At 48.5% G+C, this 20,550-nt stretch overlaps 1 protein-coding gene across 4 annotated transcripts in view; it reads right to left on the bottom strand.

Annotated features, from left to right (window-relative positions):
- Nucleotides 1–3,080: 3,080 nt before the first annotated feature.
- Nucleotides 3,081–20,550, bottom strand: part of LOC116743338 — a 149,377-nt gene continuing 131,907 nt past the window's right edge. For 2 of the 4 annotated variants that reach the window (XR_004346737.1, XR_004346740.1), the window contains one exon: nt 17,677–20,369. The gene's annotated coding sequence lies outside the window, so the exon portion shown is untranslated. Of the gene's footprint in view, nt 4,505–17,676; nt 20,370–20,550 lie in introns of those variants that run through there. The other 2 variants (XR_004346739.1, XR_004346738.1) reach the window with 2 other exon arrangements.

Below are 20,550 nucleotides of genomic sequence, written 5' to 3'. Positions count from 1 at the left end.
GGAGTCAGATGGGGCTCTGTGGGTGTGTATGGCCCACGTTCCCTCATGAGGCTGCAGCCAAGCTGGTGGCCAGCACCGCAGTCACCAAAAGGCTCAAGTGGGGCTGGAGGGGGCGCCCCAGGCCCCTCGCGTGGTGGCTGGCAGACCCCAGCAGACCCACGTCCAAGAGGAAGCCTCTTCACAGGCTTGCCTTCAAAGTGGCAACCACTGGTCCACGTCACGCCATTCTAAAGGGGAGCCCCTGAGGCTGGAGGCTCGGGCTACCCTGAACCTGATCAGAGGTGGCCTGCGTTCCTGTGTCCATGGCCCATCCACTAGTAGCCGCTCACTAGGTCCGCTGCACACTGGGCAGAAAGGGGCCACGTCGCCCTGGGCACCGGGAGGTGGCGTCGCTGGGGCCGTCTCCGGGCGGTGGCCTGTACGGCCCACCTCCATTCATAACCCTTCCTCCTCTGAAACCTCGTTCCAGCTGGGAGGGGCCCTGCGATGACGGTCTGCTGGGTGAGACAGAAGCCTGGTCTCCCCTGCGTCCCGGGGGAGCTTGTGCTTTGCGGGGGGGTCCTAGCCCTCTCCCTAACTCCATCCCTTCCTTCCGCCGGGATGTGGACACAGTGGCCGAATGTGCGGCAGCCATCTGGCAACCAGGAGCAGAAAGGCCGGAGAAATTAACTCATCATTGGCCCTGATGTCACTAAGCTGCTGACCTCTGGGCTGCTTGTTTCATGAGAAAAGCCCCTGTGCATTTAAGTCACTCTAATTCGGTTTTCTGTTACTTGAAGTAGAGAAGTGCCCCTCTATGGGCACATATGTTAGGAGTCTGTCTGATAGTAGGAAATGAGCCGTGGATACACAAAGTGACTTTGGAAAGAAGGGAACAAACTGGGATGTAAATTACGTACAACCAGAAATTTTAAGTGCAGATTATTTAATGTAATAGTCATCCTTATCTGAGAATTTTCTCCCTTTTCCTTTTCTTTCTTGGTAGGTTTGTAGGGTTATAAATATTCCTTCACTTCTAAATTAACATTCAGTCTCTCCCTCTGTCCGACAAATGGATCTGACCCAACCTCCAAATATTAATGAACAGAAAAGAAAAGGGGCTTAGCTGTTGTGATGGACCGAAGCAGGTTACAATCTCTGTAGCTTCCCAGCAAGAGGTGGGATCCCCTGCCCAGCCCTCTGATGCTGGGCTGGGATTTCGACTTCTCACAACCAAAGGGAAGGGTGGAGGTGACACTGCACCTGTTCTGACCTGTGCTTTAGGAAGATCCGGCAGCTTCCGCTTTGCAACGTTAGAATTTAGCCACCAGGTAAGAAACTCGGCTGGATTTTGAAACGCTGGCTCCCAGTGTTGGAGAGAAGCCTCAGAGGATGGGAGGCCGACTGAGCCCTCAGCAGGACGGGGGGTGGCACAGAACAGAGGGACCAGCAGAGCCCCAGAGAACCCCAGAATCATGAGAAATTGTGAAATGGTATTGCTTTAAGCAATTAAGTTTTGTGTTTTGTTTTGTTTTGTTTTACTTAGCAGTATACAACTATGACTGTTCAGGGGTGGGGACCTGGCAGGCAGGGGCCGGGTAGGAAGGCACAAGAGAGAGAGAAGGTCAAAAGAAAAGAAGCAAACCACACACAAGTCAAAATATAAGATTAAAGAGTCCAAAGAGCCCACAAAGGAGAAAAAAGTGACATATTCCAAACGTAATTCTACAAGTACAAGGCAGAACAAAAATTAAGAATTAAAAATTTAAACGTGAACATTCCTAAATAAAAGCAATTATCAGGATTTCCCTGGTGGCACAGAGGTTAAGAATCCGCCTGCCAATGCAGGGGGCACAGGTTCGAGCCCTGGTCTGGGAAGATCCCACATGCCACAGAGTAACTAAGCCCGTGCTCCACAACTACTGAGCCTGCACTCTAGAGCCAGCGAGCCACAACTACTGAGCCCACGTGCCACAACTACTGAAGCCCGCTCGCCTAGAGCCCGTGCTCCGCAAAGAGAAGCCACCACAGTGAGAAGCTCATGCACCACAACGAAGAGTAGCCCCTGCTCGCAGCAACTAGAGGAAGCCCACGCACAGCAACAAAGACCCAGCGCAGCCAAAAATAAATAAATTTATTTTAAAAAAAAGTTTAAAAAAAAAGCAATTATCAGTAATTCTGTGAACATGCTAAGGTATGTCTATCTAAACTCTACGGTAAACCTAGTAAGGTTTTCAGGTTTAAAGCCAGTTTATGGAAACAGCCAAGAAGAAGCAAGGGGTGCAATCCCACTTTGCACGTGGTCGATGATGACTCTGGTTACATCTTCCTAAATCCTACAAGAATTCAAATGATTACCTTTTTCAGTGATTCTCAGTGAGCCCAATGCCAGCTTTCACACACGCATTCTGAATGCATATAATAAATAAATGCAACCTTGGTTCATTCAGCAATAACCTTATGAATTTAATATAAATAAAATATCTCTAATGTAGGACATATTTCACCTTACATCATACCAAGAAACTAAAACCTGAGAAAGTTTCATTGTGGTGTCCAATATCTTAGCCATCAGCTATGTGTGATTATTTAAATTTAAATTAATTAAAGTCTTCTACATCTGTGACTATTTCTGTTTTGTAAATAAGTTCATTTCTATCATTTTTTAGATTCCACATATAAGCGATATATGATATCTGTCTTCCTCTGTCTGACTTCCTTCACTTAGTATGATCATCTCCAGGGCCATCCATGTTGCTGCAAATGGCGTCATTTCATTCTTTTTTATGGCTGAGAGTCACAGATGTAGAAAACAAACTTATGGCTACCAGAGGGGGGAGGGGTGGAGGGATAAATTGGGAGATTGGGATTGACATATACACACTACTATATATGAAATAGATAACTAATAAGGGCCTACTGTGCAGCACAGGGAACTCTACTCAATATTCTGTGATGGCCTATAGGGGAAAGGAACCTAAAAAAAGAGTGGCTATATGTATATGTATAACTGATTCACTTTGCCGTACAGCAGAAACTAACACAACATTGTAAATCAACTACACTCTAATAAAAATAAACAAAACCAATAACATAAGGAGATATTTTAAAAAGAAATAAAAATCAATCAATTAATTATTTAATTAAAGTCAATAAAACAAAAATTCTGTTCTTCAGTTACAATGTGCACATTTCAAGTTCTGGGTGGCTCTAATGACCAGGCCCGTGGTCCTGGAGGGCACACATAGAGAACAATGCATCCTCACAGAAAGTTCTGTGGAACAGCCCTGCCAGGAGGCACTTGGCTTCCCCAACAATGCTCCGGACACGCTGTCCTCAGTGGAACGTATCCTTCGGTATTATTATTGCTTCAGAAGCTGTTACACTGAATCATACATTAAAGAAATGTTCAGTTAACGTAAGTAGAATAAATGTATGCACATGGTTCCCAAACGTTGTTCCCCAAGACGCCAGTATCATCAGGGACATTGGGGGAGATTTAATTTTTTGAGGAAGAAACACAGGATAGTACAGACCTGTTTGCACGCTGCACACACCGCGAGCCCAAGGGGGAGTTCGCAGTTTCGGCGTGAAATCACATCACATGTATTTCAACGTGTTGTATCTTTGCGAAGCTGGGTTTCAACTGTGGTGATAAAAAAGCAAGTACAATGGGAAAATCCGCACAGATCGGAAATAAGAGTGGCAGAGGCCAGTGTGACTCCAAGTCTGAGAGGCTGCGTGGTGCCATTAGCAGCTAACTGAGGCTGTTTAAGAATGAAATAAAGATATTTTTCTTTCTTTCGATTTATGTGCAGTATTTTTGCAAATGGCTACTTTTAGGACATAAATACTTAGGTTATTTGGACCTAACTACTTAGCAAACAAAACCGTTAGGCACTTCTTTGGGCCCAGGAGTGTGCCATGAAAAAATGAGTGAAACTCTAAGGGTGCCGTGAGCCAAGAAAGTTTGGAAACCCCTGAGTCAGTGAATGAGAGGATCACGATTGCAGCTTTGCTTTTAAAAATGAGATAGAGTTATACATGGGGAAAAGGACTCTCAAAGAAACTTTTAATTTAAAAGTCATCTAATCAACTTCCTCATACATCAGTGTCTAGACAGACACTTCTACATGGTAGGCGCTTGATAACTATTTCTTAAATAAACACTTCACTAGAAATCTACACTTAGCAAAGACAGCCAAGTGTTCATTTTTTCTAGACAATACAATGTTTGAGTGTTAAAGCACATAGGGCTTGAGCATTTGTCTCTATGGCTTCTCCGTAAAACTCGTGTCAAACGCGATTTGTTTGGATTCGATCTTTGGCGTCACGTCTCAGCCAATGATGTTGAAAGCTGCGTGTCATAGGTGTAAAGCTCTTAGGAAAACACCTTTATACATTATTTCTGACACGCCCAAGATTGGCCAGTAATACGACAAAGCATCCTGATATGGAAGTCCTTTCTTCTAGTTCTATTGGCGTTCCAAAGTGCCCATCCAAGCTTTTCAAATGATTCTGTTCCCTAAGTACAAAGGAAATGCAAACATATTAGAGTTAGGTGAAACGAATACTACCTTTACTGCTAAAAATTTCCCGAGTTGATTACCCAGGGTTCATTCTGATCCACGCGTCTCTCTTTACGATCGCTAATATTACACAGATTTCCCTAATGTTGTCCATTTTCTACTGCAGCTGAGAGAAAATCAAAGAGCAAAACAGGCAGGGCAGCTGACGCGGGACAGATCCGGGTGAGTCAACAGAGCACACGATTCCTGAGTCTGGTGCTGCATCCTCTTCGCTTGTCCGTCCAAGGCTGTCCCAAGGAATCACAAACACCTCCAAGGCAACAGGCCACGTCCACTGCTGTTTATTTCCAAAGTTGAGCTTGTTTGCAGGACTCACTATGCCTAGAGGTTCGGCGATACTTCCACGCATCCCCACCCCCAGGCACCCCTGTCTGGAGCTCTGGGTGGAGGCTCCCTGGGGCGCCGACTGGTGTCTTTGGTGGCTGTGGCAGAGCCCATCACGCAGTCGCCCAGCAAACCCCAGCTCCTGTCCCCCGCCTCCATCCAGCCGTTCACGAGGCGCCGAGGGCCGCGTCCTCACTTCCCCCAGGCCCGTCCTCGAGGGTCACCTTCGCAGTGCGGTTCTCTCCAGCCACCACTTACAATGGCCGTCCCGCCCACGACCCCAGGCTGCCCAGGCCTCTCTCCTGCTTCATTCCTCCTTAGTAGTCATCACCACCTCGTGTATCACGGTCTCAGCTGTGGACCATCTCACCTGACCTGCTCCTGACACATGGAGGCCTTCAACAGACATTTGTTTGCTGAATTCACTCCTTTATCTGTTGAGTGGACATAGTTGAGCACCTCCTACGTGCCAGATACGATGCTGGTTGCAGGCAGTGCACCTGCCTTCACAGACCTCACCATCCACTCCCGAGTCCCTGAATTATAAGCGCAGACGTGCGTGTCCATGTTCTGCACATGTGTCTTCTGAAGAAACAGTCATTGTTTCTATTAGTTTCTCTAAGAGAGCTGTGACCCCAAACATAGGAACCACAGGAGAGACACCCACCCACCTGCGTAGCCTCCGTGTTTCTCCCAAGTGGACCTGGCGAGGTTCCCTCGCAAGAGGAGAAGCTCACGTCCTAGACACCCAAGTTCCCCTCAGGGCACCGGCCCTCATTCTACCACATAACCTCCTGAAAGCATGTTTCCTCTGGCTTCCTCCCAGGCTGTTCGGAACATGCCAATTATTTTAACCCCACCCTGGCTAAACACCAAGACCCTGCAATTGAACCCACTGTAGAGGTATTCTGACCTTACCCTTGGCCTGAGCATACTTTAAATATTTAACCCACGTGCTTGTAATAATCTGGTGTTTATTATACAACCATGTGTGTATCTTCTACCACTTAACCTATCACGTTTGGTTTCCAAACCTCAGCAGAGAAGGATGGTGTCAGACCGTTTCTTATTGGCTTAATAGAGGCATTTCAATATTGTTCCTGATGATGGTGAGGCCGTATGAACCCTGGCTGAGCTCTTCAGATAGACCTGTCCTGGAAAAGGGGGCGGAAAATTGAGAAGACGACCCAGATAATCGAGGCTGACAATTCCAGACGATTACCGGTACCGATTTGTAGTCCAAACACATTTCAGCACATTCAACCCGCCATCTGACTCTTCACAGGTGGACTTGGATCCGGAAACCACCCGTAGGAGAAGGTTACTATTTTGTCGTTGCCCTGTCCTTTGGCCCGTGGCTTTTCTTCCTGTTTGGGAGGAGTGAGTCTTCGTGGCCCCTCCCCTCTGTGGTCCCCACTCCGTCTCTGCCCCCCCTCCCCTCCCCATAAGAACCGCTCAGCTTGACACCTGCAGGTCCTGCCGCCCCCCCCCCCCCCACCGCCCACCTGTGTGGCTCGGATTCTGATCAGATTTCTCTGAAGCCGAAAAAACCAAATCTTTTGTTTCCGACAATGGAGACTCAACGTTGGGTCAAACCACGTTTGACCTCGACTGGTTTTTCTAAGTTATTTTGTACATTTTTCAGCAGTGAAACCAAACTGGGTCCTCAGCTTTATTCCCGTTTCTGGCAAGGGAAGAGCCTTTGCACAATTGGACATGTTTTGGTTTGTCCTGAGAATTTTAACACGCTTTTGTATAATTTCTACAATACTGTGTAAACATATTTATTTTTGGCTGCTTTTTTTACATTTCAGGTCCAATTTTTTTATAGTGCACTTATTTGTTGAAATAAAGATTGTCACATAATGCTGGTTAAAAAAAAAAAAAAGACATGCCTTTTGGGTGCAGAACTGCATGAAAGTTCTATGGCTCAGAAATCCTTGTTCCAAAAAGTGTTTTTAAAATGCTTTCTTTGCGTATGTTAAAGCCCCTTACGTGGTTTATATGTACTGTTCATGTATCTTTAATTTGTGTCCACACACAGGACACCGTTCATCTCCTTGCTTTTAAAACCCAGCAGCCCTCGACAAAACCCCTTCTACTCAGGTTCTAAGATTTCTTGAAAAACATCATCTACCCAAACTTTCCCGGCATTCCCGCATGAAGCCTTTGCCATTTATCACTCAAACATCTCTTGGGACACTCCAGCCCAGATCCTGAGCTGCTTGCGGCCGAGACCGGGAGCCAGAGCCGAGGGGCCTCGGCCCCAGACAAGCCTGTGTATCAGTCCGTTTATTTACATGCCCAACTGAAGAAATGATCTGAACGCTGGGTGTGTGGCGTGTCTGAGACCTCAGGACACCAGACTATCCGCCGGCCCTCACCCCGCTGGGTAAACTTCAAAGGGATACAACTCCCCTTTTTTGTGTTGACCCAGGAAGAACACTTGTCCGTAGGTACTCCTTTAGCTAGTAACCTGGGGCTCCAAGCCTGGAGCTGAGACCAGGCACAGATTCCTTTCTGCTCTGAGGACAAAGTTCAGACTCCTTCCTGTGGCCTCCAGGGCCCTGAGGGATCAGGCTCCCGGCCTCTCCGCATCCCTCCCGTGGGTCCTCTGGGTCCTCGGATGGGCGGTACTCCCTCCACCTCCAGGCCCTGCACTGCTCTTCCCCAGCCTCGCCCAGTGAACCCTCAGCGTCCCTTCACATCTCAGCCTGGAGGTCCCTCCTTTGGGGTGACCTTTTGGACGCACACTCCTAGGCTCAGCCCCGGTTCAACACGGACCCAAAATCATCAGACACGGTTAGCAGGAAATACACAAATTATTGACACCATTGTGTTATTTTAAAGATTCTGACTCTCTTTGTTATTAGCCTTAAAATTCAAGTTCCTGAAAACTGTCAGCTGCAAGTACGGCCGTCACGGGGTCCTGGCATCTGCCAGCTGTGTCCTTATGACTTAGTACCATGGGCACGGGTTCAGGAGTGACCACACGTGACAGCTCGAGAGGCCCCTGGAGCACGAAAGGAAAGTGGAAGAAGGAGGCTGAGAGTCAGGGGGAGATGCTGACCCAGATGTGGGAAGGAAGCCAATGCCCCCAGAGCTAATATCGGGGTGAGGTTCAGGGCTCGTGGAGCAGTGGGTGTGTGATCACAGAAATATTATGCTGTCTGAGTTGTCCCTCTTGGTAAATTACCAAGCTGAACTTTTCTAAAACTTTAGAACATTCTGAAAACGAGTCATACTTGTTTAGACTTTCAGGAAGTTCCCCATTCAGTCCAGGAAAACAAAATTTCACCTGGTGGGTCTTTACCAAGATCTGAGCCTTGAGCTGTAAACCTGGGAGACAGAAAGAAAAGTCAGCACCTTCTCTGCAGTTTTCCAAGGTTATTTAGTGAGAGGAGAGGCGGTTCCTCTCCGACCTTTTATCACTAAAGAGGAGAGTGTCTGATAACTGATTTCCAGTTCAGCGGTTTCTCTCGGCAAGTGTTGAGTTTTGCTGCCCTTGAACTGAGGGTAAAGCCCCTCCCGTCACCTGGAGCTGGGAGGGAGCCCTCGGGGGAGACAAGGGGCTCATTGTGGGCAGTGGCCTCCGTCCACACTGCAGGGAGAAGATACCCCGAGGATGAAAGAGAAACACAAGGAGAGAGACCGGCACCGACTGGAGGGCAGCCTCCCTCGTGTGGCCCGATGCCTCTCGGGAGGTTGTCTTCAAAGCCCTGTCAAGCGCATCACCCTCTGCTGGGGAACCTTCCGGCTGCCGCCCGACGGCACGGAGAAGTTACCAGCCTTTCTTATTTTTTTCTTTCACAAATTGCACAGCAATGTGTCACAAAAGACAACTTTCTCTCCAGAAGAGGTGAAGCATGCCCTCAGGGCTGCACAGCGTCACAGCTTCAAGACAGCGGTCCAGAGTTTGGCGTCCTCCCTCTGTGCCTTGTGAGTAAATAAAACCCTTGCCCCAAAATCAAAATGCACGCTCCTGGAAGCTTCGGTGAAAGGTGAGGGACAGCCGTCCTTGGGCAGAGAGGTCTGGGCACTTGCAGGTCACCACCTGTCCCCTTCTTCCTTCCTGCATTATCACATCCACAAACCAGGAGGCAGAGACCAAAAGCTTCCCCACCAGCATCTGCCAAGTTCTGACCTTTGACCTCAGCAACCCACAGCCAATAACAAGCTGTAGCGCAAAACCCTTTCAAAGCCAGGGTAAGTTACTACCTTTTCTTCTTAAATTGTAAACTATTTATGATCGTTAATGAAACACGCGCTCCAGTGTCAAGGAAACAGAATGTTTTTTGTAGGAGATAAACCCTCATGAAAATGTTTAATTCGAGTGTTTAGTATTTTAATCATGCTAAAAATTAAGCGCCCTTTCATGACAAACACATCTTGTGGGGCAAAGACATGGGACACAAGGGTCCACTTGAATAATTAAATCATTGGTCTTTATGATATTGAAATGTTCGTCAGAAAGGGGGAAACACAAAGTAGCTCTCTGTGATCATGTCCGTACAAATCAGTGCTTGATGGAATCCTTTTTGTTCTTTGGGGTCCCTTTTCCTTTATTTTTACTGAATTCAGTCAAATGGTTTGTGGATGTCACCACAACCTGAGAATGTGTATTCGCAAGACCAAAATAAATTATGAGTCACTAATTAGGGGGAAAAAAGAGAAGACCAGCTCGTCATGAGCATGACACAGCAGTTCCACGGGCTGGCTTGTAGGCTGAGGCAGGACTTGACAGCATGGAAAAGCCCCAAAGTTGTCCAGCACAGAAATCCTCAGGTCACCCTAAGTCCTCCCCCCAAAAAGATTTCCTATCGTAGTTTTTGGAAGATCTCAGTGATGGGACTCAGAGAGTTACAGTATCTGAATCCTAGGTTGAACTCCAGCCCTGAAACACCTGGATTCCGCGACAGAATAAAAAACAAGAGGCTTGGAATTCAAGAGGTCAAAACAATAAATGGCCTGGTGAGCTCTTTGGTCTAGATTTCTAAAATCATGTGGAATTGGGGAACTTGAACGTCTCCCCAAATAAAGTATAACTTAACACTGAGGGAAGCCGCAGATCCTGCTGGCACCGACCGCTGGGTTAGAAACCCAGATCCTGACACTGCCACCAACACAGCACCAGGGGAAGCCACCAGCTTCTGGGCGAGTTTCCCCAACTGTGAAATAGCTGTGATACTGGTTCTGCTGACCCCACAGTGAAGAGAGAAAAATGACATTGTTTTGAGTTTGTTGGAAGGAAGATATTTGAAGATTTAAAACTAAAAAACGTTTGTCCACTGTGTACAAGATACTACAAATTATAGTCGTTCATGTTTTAAAGTAAGCCCATGACCTGAGATCCCTCCTTGCTTGGGAGAAGCCTTGGGATTTTCATTACATCAGGCTCTGTGTGTGTGTCTGCATGCATATGTGTGTTGAGTGCGTGCGTGTGTGAGTGTGCGCGTGTGTGTGTTGCAGGGGAAGGGGGGGTGCTTGTGAGAGTTTCCATTTTCCTGCCTTGTAGAAGCAGCAGCGGCTGAAAACGGTCAGAATCGTTTAGGAGTGTGGACCATCACCAGAATTCCAAGGAAACGTAGCTTTTTTTTTCTGATGGGAGAAGGTGACAAGAGCCTGAGAAATGGGAAAAGTTCCCTGACTTGGCCTGTAGGGTTAGAAGAAAATGCTCAACCCCTTGAACGCACTGCAGAAAGCATCCCTCACCCGGCGTGCCCGTCCTCCAGAATTGAAGGGGTTCATGCACACCTGTCGCTTTTCAGAAGTTCCTCAAGGGCTTTCCAGAGTTTGGAGAGAAATGCACATCCTTTCCCGAGATCAAGCTAAGGAGTTATTGACCTGATCAATGAAGGTCCTCCGTTCCTTTCATCTGGGAAGGCCCAGACTTTTCCAGCCATTGAATACAGTTTGTTTTCCAAAATGTTAGGGTTCTGAACCTGGAACAGCTGTGATAAAATAAAAATGGTGAAAAATTCTTCAGAGGAATAAAGGTAGGGGAGCTGGTGGCTTCTTCTCAGAATCAGAGACAAAGGGAAATTGAGGGCAGCGGGAAAGGGGCCCCTTGGGCAGCAGTACCACAGAAGCGGTGTGAAATTCCCCCTCTCCTTCCTGTGGATTAAAGACAATGCTGCCTCCTCATCGGGACGCTGAACCTGCCTCGAAGACGAAACGCTCTATGAGCTGTTCCTACGGTAACTGCCAGCACCCGTTTTATCAGCGAGGGTGGTTTGCCGTGGGCCTGAAGCCAACCAACAGTGGGTGACCTTTCAACTCACCAAACGTCCAGAGTTACCTGCTTGTCACCGAGTAAAGTGTTAGACGCCACTTAGGAGGAAAGAATTCTGAGAGCGTATGTAACGCTGAGATGGATCCAAAGCCTTTCAGAGATGTTTTAAATCCTGGAGTTCCAGCAGCAAGCTGTCTCCGGCCACCAGATTCTAACAGAACCCCTCCTGCCCACCCAGTGCAGAGCCCCATGGTCTCCCTTTACTGTCGTTTGTTTAAACTCGAGGTACCTTCTTCGTGTTTGTTTACCAATAACCGTCTGTCTTCTCTGACAAACGTCCAGCTCTTAGGAGGCTGGTTAAAGGCCTGTCTTCTTCCTCATTTCCTAGTGCCTGACACAGGCATGGCACCCAGTAGGTGCTTAGCGAATACCTGCGGAAGAAATAAATGAAACAATTCCTGGGTAAGTGTTCGAATGGTGAAACTGATCGCTGGGGTCCAAGGCACATCATGGGGGTTTTGTCCTTTCCTCCGTCACACCGTGAAGAACCACCCTGACTTGGGCAGCCACTGGAACCAGTGTTGGCTTCAGTGAGTGGGCAGGACTGCCAGTGTCATCATTTTTCCCAGACATGACTGTTGGAAACCACTGCACCGAGAACAGCAGCCAAAGGACATGTAGACGACGTGAAGTCCTTCTGTCTCAAAAACAAAATACCTCCCCCGTTAAGTCAAGGGTGTCCAGATCTACAGAGGACAGTGAAACAGCAGACTTCTGGATACAGGAGCTTGTGTGCTGCACTGTGGAACATGACTGACTGGTTATTCTTTTCACCAGAAACTATAAAGTGGAAACTTCAATTAGATTTGAGATATGATACAGAATATTTAAAAACCTGGAGCTAAAATCACTATTTGATGTAAGTCAGCCTTCTCTCAATTTTCGTTTTTTATTCTAGATTTTTCCCTCGACCTGTCTGGGGGATCATTTGTAGAATCCTAATGATGACATCGGATTCTCCTTCAACAGGTCCCGTTTTCTTCTGTTTCCCACATCATTGCCTCCTATGTTCAAATGCTCTATTGTTCGTTGGCCGTAAAACTTTCAACCACCCTTGCATTGCCAGGTACAGTGGCTACCTGGGTAAGCCCATGTAAGAAACCAGATTATTCTTCTTTCAGAGACCTAACAATTTATTATTTGTACTCATGTGTTAAATCTTAGGTGCGCAGCACTGATTTTTGTACCCAACACAACAAGAACAGCACCTCATTGGGCAGATCTCATTGTTACAAATATGTTCCAACAAAAACTCTTAGTAGACATTTCTTGGACATTTTTGGATATTGCAACAAGCATTTCCTTGGCCACCAGGTGTTACCTGGAGGTACATAAGAGACATAAAAAGTTACAAACAATTACACACCCACACAGATCCATCACCGAAGTCCTCCATTTTTCAAAGAGCACCATGTGAGGTGGACTCATTTTCTGCGTCTCACACAGTCACTCAGCCTCAGGTTCTGAGACGTCTTTCCCCAGGTATCTGGAGCAAGGCTTCTGGAATCAGAGTAGCCTGAGTTTTAACCCTGACTCTGCCGCCTGACCTGCTTTCCTCGGCGAACCCATGGGGTTTGGGTATGTCATCCAGACCTCATGGAAGCCGGTCATTTATGGACTCCACAACTCCTGCCCGGTTGCAGACTGTTTAGTTACGAATAAAATCAAATTACTTGGAGGAAACAGCACAGAGAGTCCTGGAGCCCAGCAGGCTATGACGTGCCCTGCTCTGGCTTTGCAGGTGCATCATCATTCTCACCCCTCCAGGGCTGTATCCGAGCTCTGGATTCGGGAAGATTCTACGTGTTGAGTGGTGTGCCCGCCTAAGATACGTCAGTCACTCCCAAACTAACCGCTGCTCCACCTAACCTGGCTGGAGTGGCCAAATTTAGCAAATAAAAATCCAGGTAAAACTGAATTCCAGAAAAACAATGGATAATTCCTCAGTATAAGTATATCCCATGCAATCTTTTGGACATACTTATACTAAACAATGTTCTGTTCTTCATCCAAAAATCAAAGTTAACTGGGTATCCTGTATGTGACCTGGCAACCCTCAACCTCATGCTTGCAATTGTTTGTTATCCTTTCAGTGCTGGAAATAAGACAGGTGCATCTCAAACATGCAACATAAAAATATAAACACTAACTGAAAAATGAAAAATGTAGTTAATGCATTCTGATCTGAAGAATGTGGAATAAGCATCACAGCAGCTGCTGTTTACGAAGCACTTAGTTTTCAGACTTTATTTCCACAATAAATGTGCGAGGCGAACGCTGTCATCCCTATTTTATTGACGGTGAGGCCTTGATCAGTGTTGGCCCAAAAGGTACCATCTGAAAACGAGACTTTTAACCCAGTCCCGAGGCAGCTGCAGGACTTTGGGGGAGCGTTGGAGCCAAAGCTGGTGACCGATGTCACCATGTCACCATCCTTGGTGTGCACAGCCAGCATCACCTCTCAGGAAGCCAGACGCCACCTCGTTGGTGATGCCATCGGGATGATTTTCAGGATGTCTGGTGTAGCCCCTTTGGGAGGATCTGTACATGTGACACCCTACAGAACCCACCCCTTGGGCGACTGCATGGCTTTTCGCTGTTCTCATCCGACTCGTCTGTGGGCACTTCCGGCCCCAGGGAATCAAGCAAACCGCACTCACCACTTGCACTCTTTGGGGGTCCACGTGCTTTTTTTGTTCTCAGCAGGATAACTTGGACTCTTGGGGAAATGAGAGAGAGAACTCTGTCCCCGAGCCTCCCCACTGCTGACCACTGGACGAAGAAACCGCACGGTCGCAGCCAACCCCTCCTTAACGAGTGGGAAGTCAACCCAGAGAGAAAGTGTTAGAAGAATAGCTGCCCTCTTTCCAGGGACAGTCTGGTGCTGGACCCTGACAGCCGGGCAGGGAGACACAACACAGCACAGCACAGCACAACACAACACGACATCGTCGTGAAAGGCGGGAAGTCGCCTCTCCACCTCATCTGACATCTAAAGGCAAATCACCAAGGCAGGGAGCGGCCTCCTTCACGAGAGAAGAGATTGCCCTGGGGCTGCTGGGGTCACTCACGCGGGGTAAGTTTAGAGCCTGGCTGTCTCGTCTCACTTGCAGTTCTGTGACGTCTGAGAACGAGCGCATGGTGGACTCAGCTCCAGTCGACGCTCCCCATGTGCTAGTCCCAGCTTGGCCCATCTTGTGTGTCACATGGCCTGGCCCTTCACAGAAGGCGACATGTGTGGGATGAGACGACATCTTTGCAAAACACCAGAAGGCTTCAGATGGCCAGGGTCCGGGCCGGCTGGCTGGGCGAGCATGGCTTCCTGTGGCTGCAGCACTGGCTAAATGGAGAAGGGAAATTACAGGGGAGAGACAGGGCTGCTAAAAAAGAACAAGAACGAGGCCAAGTCCTTTCTCCCTGTTTATAGCATCGCCACCTTCATGCAACCCCGGGTTCAGGGAAGCCGGGCTGAAGCCTTGCCCTTGGCAAAGGAACAGGAGGGTGAAGCAAGTGTGTCCGTGAGCCCCGTACCGAGACCGCTGACAGCCAAGTACACGGGAAACTCCCATGGCCCGGGGAAGCTTGTCAGTTTCGCTCCCTATAGGAACATGCCCCGTGGGGTTCTGTGTTCAGCCATGTGAACTGTGAAGCACTCAAGTTCAAGCTCCGTCTGCAGACCCCCATCTGTTCTCACTCCGTCTCAGGACGCCCCCTGCCCTCCTGTCCCACGGGATGCCCAGTTAGCCACGAAGACTTTCCCAGATGCTGGAGTCATGGAAATCGTATGACATATGGAAGAAGAATAAAAACGTTGGTCCACAAGTGACCTGTGTGTAAATTAATTCCACTGGACAGCAGTGTGTCTCGGGCAATATCTCCCAGGATGAGCTACCACAGCCGTGCGTGGCCATAGGTTATTGCTGTCTGCCCGCTGCAGGGTCAGGACTGTAGGCAACAGGATGGAGAGCGAAGGGCTGTGGCCAGGCCTTTCCGTCCTGCTCACCAGCTCCGATGGCTTCCAAGTCCGATGGCTTCCAAGTCCAAACCTGCAGGCCTCAGCCCGACTCTGCGCTGAGCGAGAGGGGACGCGCTTCTCTGTCATCTCACAGCTGCACAGCTCAGCCTGACCCCAGAGCTCAGAGGAGCAGAACAGGGTGAGGGTCGGCACAGCCCTTGCGGGCCCCGGCCCGGAGCTCCACGGAAGGTGCCTGGAGCCACTTAATATGGTGTTTGAGGCTCATTCATGTCGGTGTCTTCTTCTCATTTGAGAGCCTGCAGAAAGCAACGCCCCTGGGAAAGCAGGAACAGTCTATACAAAGTCTGGGATGATTACTGGGGGAGGGGGTGGAGAGTGAGAGGAAAACAAAGGAAGGTGCTAAATCAGGCCGTCGTAAAAGGCCTTGAGGATCCACAGAGAAACATTTCGGGCACCAAAAGGGATTTACCGGCTCCTCAGAAAGGTCTCCAAGTCAGACCTCCGGTCTGTCCAACATATTTTGGAGATGCTGATTTATGTAGCATCAGATGTTTGCACGTCAGTGGACGCTTTGAACAGATCCCAGGAACACAGACCACTTATGAGCAGACACAAAGAAGTGTCCTGTGGTGGGATTTGGACAGACCTCAAAGGGTGTCCGTGTCCCCTCTGCTCACGTGCCACCCAGAGACCCACCTGGGGTCAACAGGTGTGATGGGGTTGAAACACCTCACCCGCTGTGCATTTAACTCAGACGTGCCTGAAAATGCAAAGCACTGCTATTAGACTGGCCTTTGAATCAGACCATTGAAACAGTCTTTTAAGCAGTGCCCAGCCTCTCTCAGATTAAAGGGCCCGTCTCCTGGAGCTGCTCCCCTGCTTATGTCCCTAAGAAGGCATCCGGGTGGAGGGGGGAACTGGCATATCTTCATGTTGGGAGGCGGAGTCCCCTTGACCTATGGTTGGTCCTCAGGGGTGTGTTGGTGGCGTCACTGGTCTTCAAGGCACTGGCTCTGGTCCCACTGGACCCCATATGCCTGGGGAACTCGTGAGGAGTCCCGGGTTCCACTCCTGCTGCTGGGAGCTTGGGCCCCGTTCTCCTTGCTCACTGGCCTCCTTCAGCCCTTGGTCCTGGGGGCCCAGACCACGCCCACGTCGCCTCTCACATTCAGGCCCCTGCGGGGATGTGCCCTCCTCCCACCTCCTCTCCATACACCTTGGACACCCTCCCTCCTGGTCTCTCCGCCATCAGCAGGGGGACACCTTCCCTTCGTGGGGAAGAGTCTCTAGGACCAGACGTCTAAGCTGCCCCTTGATGTCCTAGAGGAGGGGAAGAAAGAATTCAGGCAATTCCTTTCCATGGAGCAACAGGACTTAGAGTTTGGGGAAGCTACTTAAACTGTCAGCATAGGTAACAAAAGAAAAGCCAATTTTTATGACTAAGAACAGAAAGCATCTCGCTTAGTTTTAGTCCCTAGTCACTTATTAAAAATTAATTTTCTCCTACGTGTCTGTCTCAAACTTCAGCCATGTCGGATTATGTCATTTTTTCTCTTTTTCTGATAATAGATATATGGAGAATATGTCTTTCTGTGGAACAAGAAATTAGGTGAAATCACGGCAAAATACGCACTGTTTCCAGAAGTCCATATTCATTTTTGGACTGTGGGTTCTTTTCTGCCCAAGTAGCTCAAATGTTTCAGTGAAGTCAACTCCTGAAGGTTTGTCTCTCTTAACCTCAATGCTTAGAGGGAAAAGAACAGTGTCAACAGCAACTCTAAGAAAATCCAAACAGAATATTCTACGAGACTGCAGCTACATGAACAGATGCTTTCCAAAGTTGGAAACACGCTCTCACCAAGGAGGGCACCGCCCCAGTGGACATACGCATGAATTTGTAGCGTTGCGTCTGTTTTTCCCTTGATGGTCGGAATAGAGTAAAGAGAACGTTCTGGAGCCAGTCTTCAGTAGCCTACAGGATGGGGAACGGGGTTGGAAATGGACCAGAAAGCTGGTGAAGACACAGGCGCGACCTCCCACGGTAAAGGGCAGACAGTCTGCAGAGAAACATTCTAGGTACAGAAGACAGGCTTCTGTGCTACGTGTGGAAAGGAAACTGAAGTATCTGTAAAAGTATGAAACCTGAAGAATGATTAGAAAGAAACGTGAGTGTCTTCATCACTCACTACTTTGTTTCTTCATCACTCCAAGAAATAATATGTCCTTCAAGATAGTTCTAAGAAGCTGAAGCACAGATCTGGTAAAAGATGAAGAAGTACCGCTCTGGATTTGGAGTCGGATGCTTTGGGATTTATACTGACATTTCCACGGCCACCTCTACCACCACCGCATACTGGCTTTGTGACCCGAGGTTGCCCAGCCTCAACCAGCACCTGCCCACAGTGTTAACTGTAGGATGAAATGAGATGATAGATGTAAAGTACACATCATATGCGCTAAGTGCCTGGCAGACAGAAAGTACTCCAAAAAAGAGCATCTCTTCGTTTATTATTTTGTAAATCTGTATTTTACACCTTAACCTAGTCCGTCTTCATCTACCTAGTTTATGCAAAAGGCAGCAGGGGGTTGGTGGCTTTAGTGCTAAATGAGATGGTGTTGGCAGAGGTGCAGGCCCGGTGCCCGATCCCATCCACGTGCACCCGAGACAGCAGGACTGAGCAAACTGCCTTGAGTCCCAGAGGTACTTCACTAAGTGCCTCCCAAAATGGAGACTCAGCTTGAGGGCTTCTGACTTGAGGCCTGGGGACTCCTTCCAATTCGCTATTCTGACGTTTAAAGGGAGGGATCAGAGAATGTAAACTTTTTCTTGTTCCTTTACAGAGAAAATGAAACCTTTAGGAAGGTCCTAGTCAGCTATCACAAGGCGTCTGTTCACGACGTAGCAGGGTCCTCTGTGCTTTCCCGTCAATCAACCCACTTAGGTCAGCCTGAGCTGCGGGAACCGTCTGGAAGGTTGCATGGGAGCTGATTCAACCCCTAAATGCACATGGTGTTCGTTTTGAGGCTGTCGGTTAGGATGGAATCGGTTACTTCCCAATTCAGGGGAAACTGCAGGGAAAAGCTCATCTGGTCATCAAGGGCCCGGCTCACGGACACACACCACCCATCTTAAATCCGCCACAGAGAAGCATCCAGGCTGGCAGTGTTGAGGCCCCATAGTCCAGCAGGGGTGAGGCTTCCAGGGCAGTGGCCGAAGCTTTAACCACACCCAGGCATTGGCCACAGACCTTCAGACGTGGGACCGTTCACCCTTGACAAGCCGCTGAGAGAACCAGTTGGTCTGACTTGCTGTACTTTAATAAGTGCTTCTTGAAGCTCTGTCTGATCCGAACGACCACTTCTAGATGCTGCTTTGTGGCTTATTCTGCACAGATAAGGGACATACCAATCCCGCGGTGAAAGCAAAATGAATAAATAAAGCCTCCGATCTTTCTAAAAAATGTACATATATATATATAAGTTTATTAAAACTTTGGAAACATTAAACAATTTATCGAAATCAGAGCAATAGGTAAACTCTTAATATCTTAACTCTGGAAACCTAGAAGTCCCAGGAATGAGATTTTAGAGGATTTGGAAAGAATTTCTTATGAAAGGTTCTTCTACTGCATTCTTTGTTAACCTGGAACCTGGACCACTTTGGGTATCATTTCTCCCTGAATGATTGTCGTGACAAATGTCTGCTCTAAAACCTGTCCCAGCCCAGGGGAAGGGTAGTGAACGGGGAAGGGGAGGCTTAGTTTCCAAGGCACCACCCACCCCCGACCCAGCGTTTAATCTCTAAACAGTTTACGTGTCCTGTCTATGGTCGGGTGGCGGCGCTTTCTAACCCACACTGGAGTCTGCTCAGAAGCTGCCCATCCTTTTCCAAGGAACTGTCACGGGCCCACCCCACTTTCCTGGCACCCTCCCAGCCTCTGCTCCCCGTTAGGAAGAATTCCCACTCAAATCCTCGCCCACTTCCCAGGATGAGATACAGGCCAAGCGCCTTCTCTTCTGAACACACGCCTCCCAGACAAGAGACCCAGTGATTCCACTGCTTAGCCTAGCCCGCATCCCCGGATCTAAGCCACTGTCACTGTCCTATTGTCCGAGTGAGAACAAGGGGACTGGTTTTCTGGTTTTTCATGATGAATGCGTACGGGGCTGGATATTAAGACCTAGTGGGGAAAGCTTATCCTGTGAGGTATAGAAGTTACAGGTCAGGGCACAAAGGCTGCTGGGGAAGCCACCAAAAATAAAATGCCAAACCCTGAAGAGATGAGGATGTTGGAAGATCGTCACGGTTCACATTCCCTGGCCACGCCAGCGGTCACCCCCGCACCGAGAGAGGCAGCCTGACTGTTGGCAGGAGCAAGGCTGTAATTCCTTGGAAACTCTAATAACTGTAGTTGCAAATGACTCGCCTCTGTCACAGGGGATTTAAATAGGCTATTACAGCTCTGCCTCGTAGTCAGCAACAAGTCACTGACTTTCCGTGACCCAGATCCTAAGCAATCTTTATTCTAAGTATTCCATTTACAAACCACGGGACTCTCAAGGTACACTTCAAACAGCAGGGAGAGTTCAGAGTCTTCCTTTTGTTCCTGGATAAAAACAGTGCAGGGAGTTACCGTTACTGGGACAAAGCAAAGCTATTCACAGCACCAGCCGCGTTAGGATCGTGGTAGCGGAGTCGCTGAGGCCGTGCTGTGACCACCGTGGGCCCCCAGCGTCCTAATGGCCCTGCGCACCCACCGCCGGCAGTACTGCCCTGCGGCCTTCCCAACCGTCTCCGAACACGGTCGATCCTGCCCCGTAGACTTTATTCCTCCTACTTGGTCAATGAAGGAAACTAAGGAGCTGAGCAGCAAGCCAACCCGCCCAGTTAACACCAAGAACACCAGGTCTGATCCACGGTCCCTGCCTGTGACGCTAACACTTTCCAAGCAAGTGAACACCGGATACAAAAACCCCAGGGGAAACGTTTAACGCAGATGGAGACGTCATAGCTCTCCACGGTGTACAGCCAGAAGTGATGGGTTGTCGTGACCCTTTCTGATACGTGCCTCAAACGAAACCTGTTTTTCACTGACAGATCAGTTTCATGAAGTAGGTGCAAAATATCACAAACAATGGATGTAAGTGAAAACAGGTACTTTTCTTTATCTATTTTGGTGCTGATGGCTCATGTGTCACGTGGACAACCCTGGAAACAACATTCAGATAAAGAAGTGTCAGCTTAGGTCATCTCCAGCACCCCAAAGAGTTAGCCCGAAATACCAATTCATTTGTTTGAGGAAAATAAATTACCTTTCAAAGCTCTTCAAAATACCCTCTCCCACCTGCAAGAAAAGCACAGCCAGAGCTGTTGAATTAAATCTTTCACT

Source organism: Phocoena sinus, chromosome 18 (genome assembly GCF_008692025.1).
Source record: "Phocoena sinus isolate mPhoSin1 chromosome 18, mPhoSin1.pri, whole genome shotgun sequence".
NCBI lineage: Eukaryota > Metazoa > Chordata > Mammalia > Artiodactyla > Phocoenidae > Phocoena > Phocoena sinus.
Note: the sequence above shows the minus strand (reverse complement) of the source record. Positions and strands in the feature narration are given on the sequence as shown.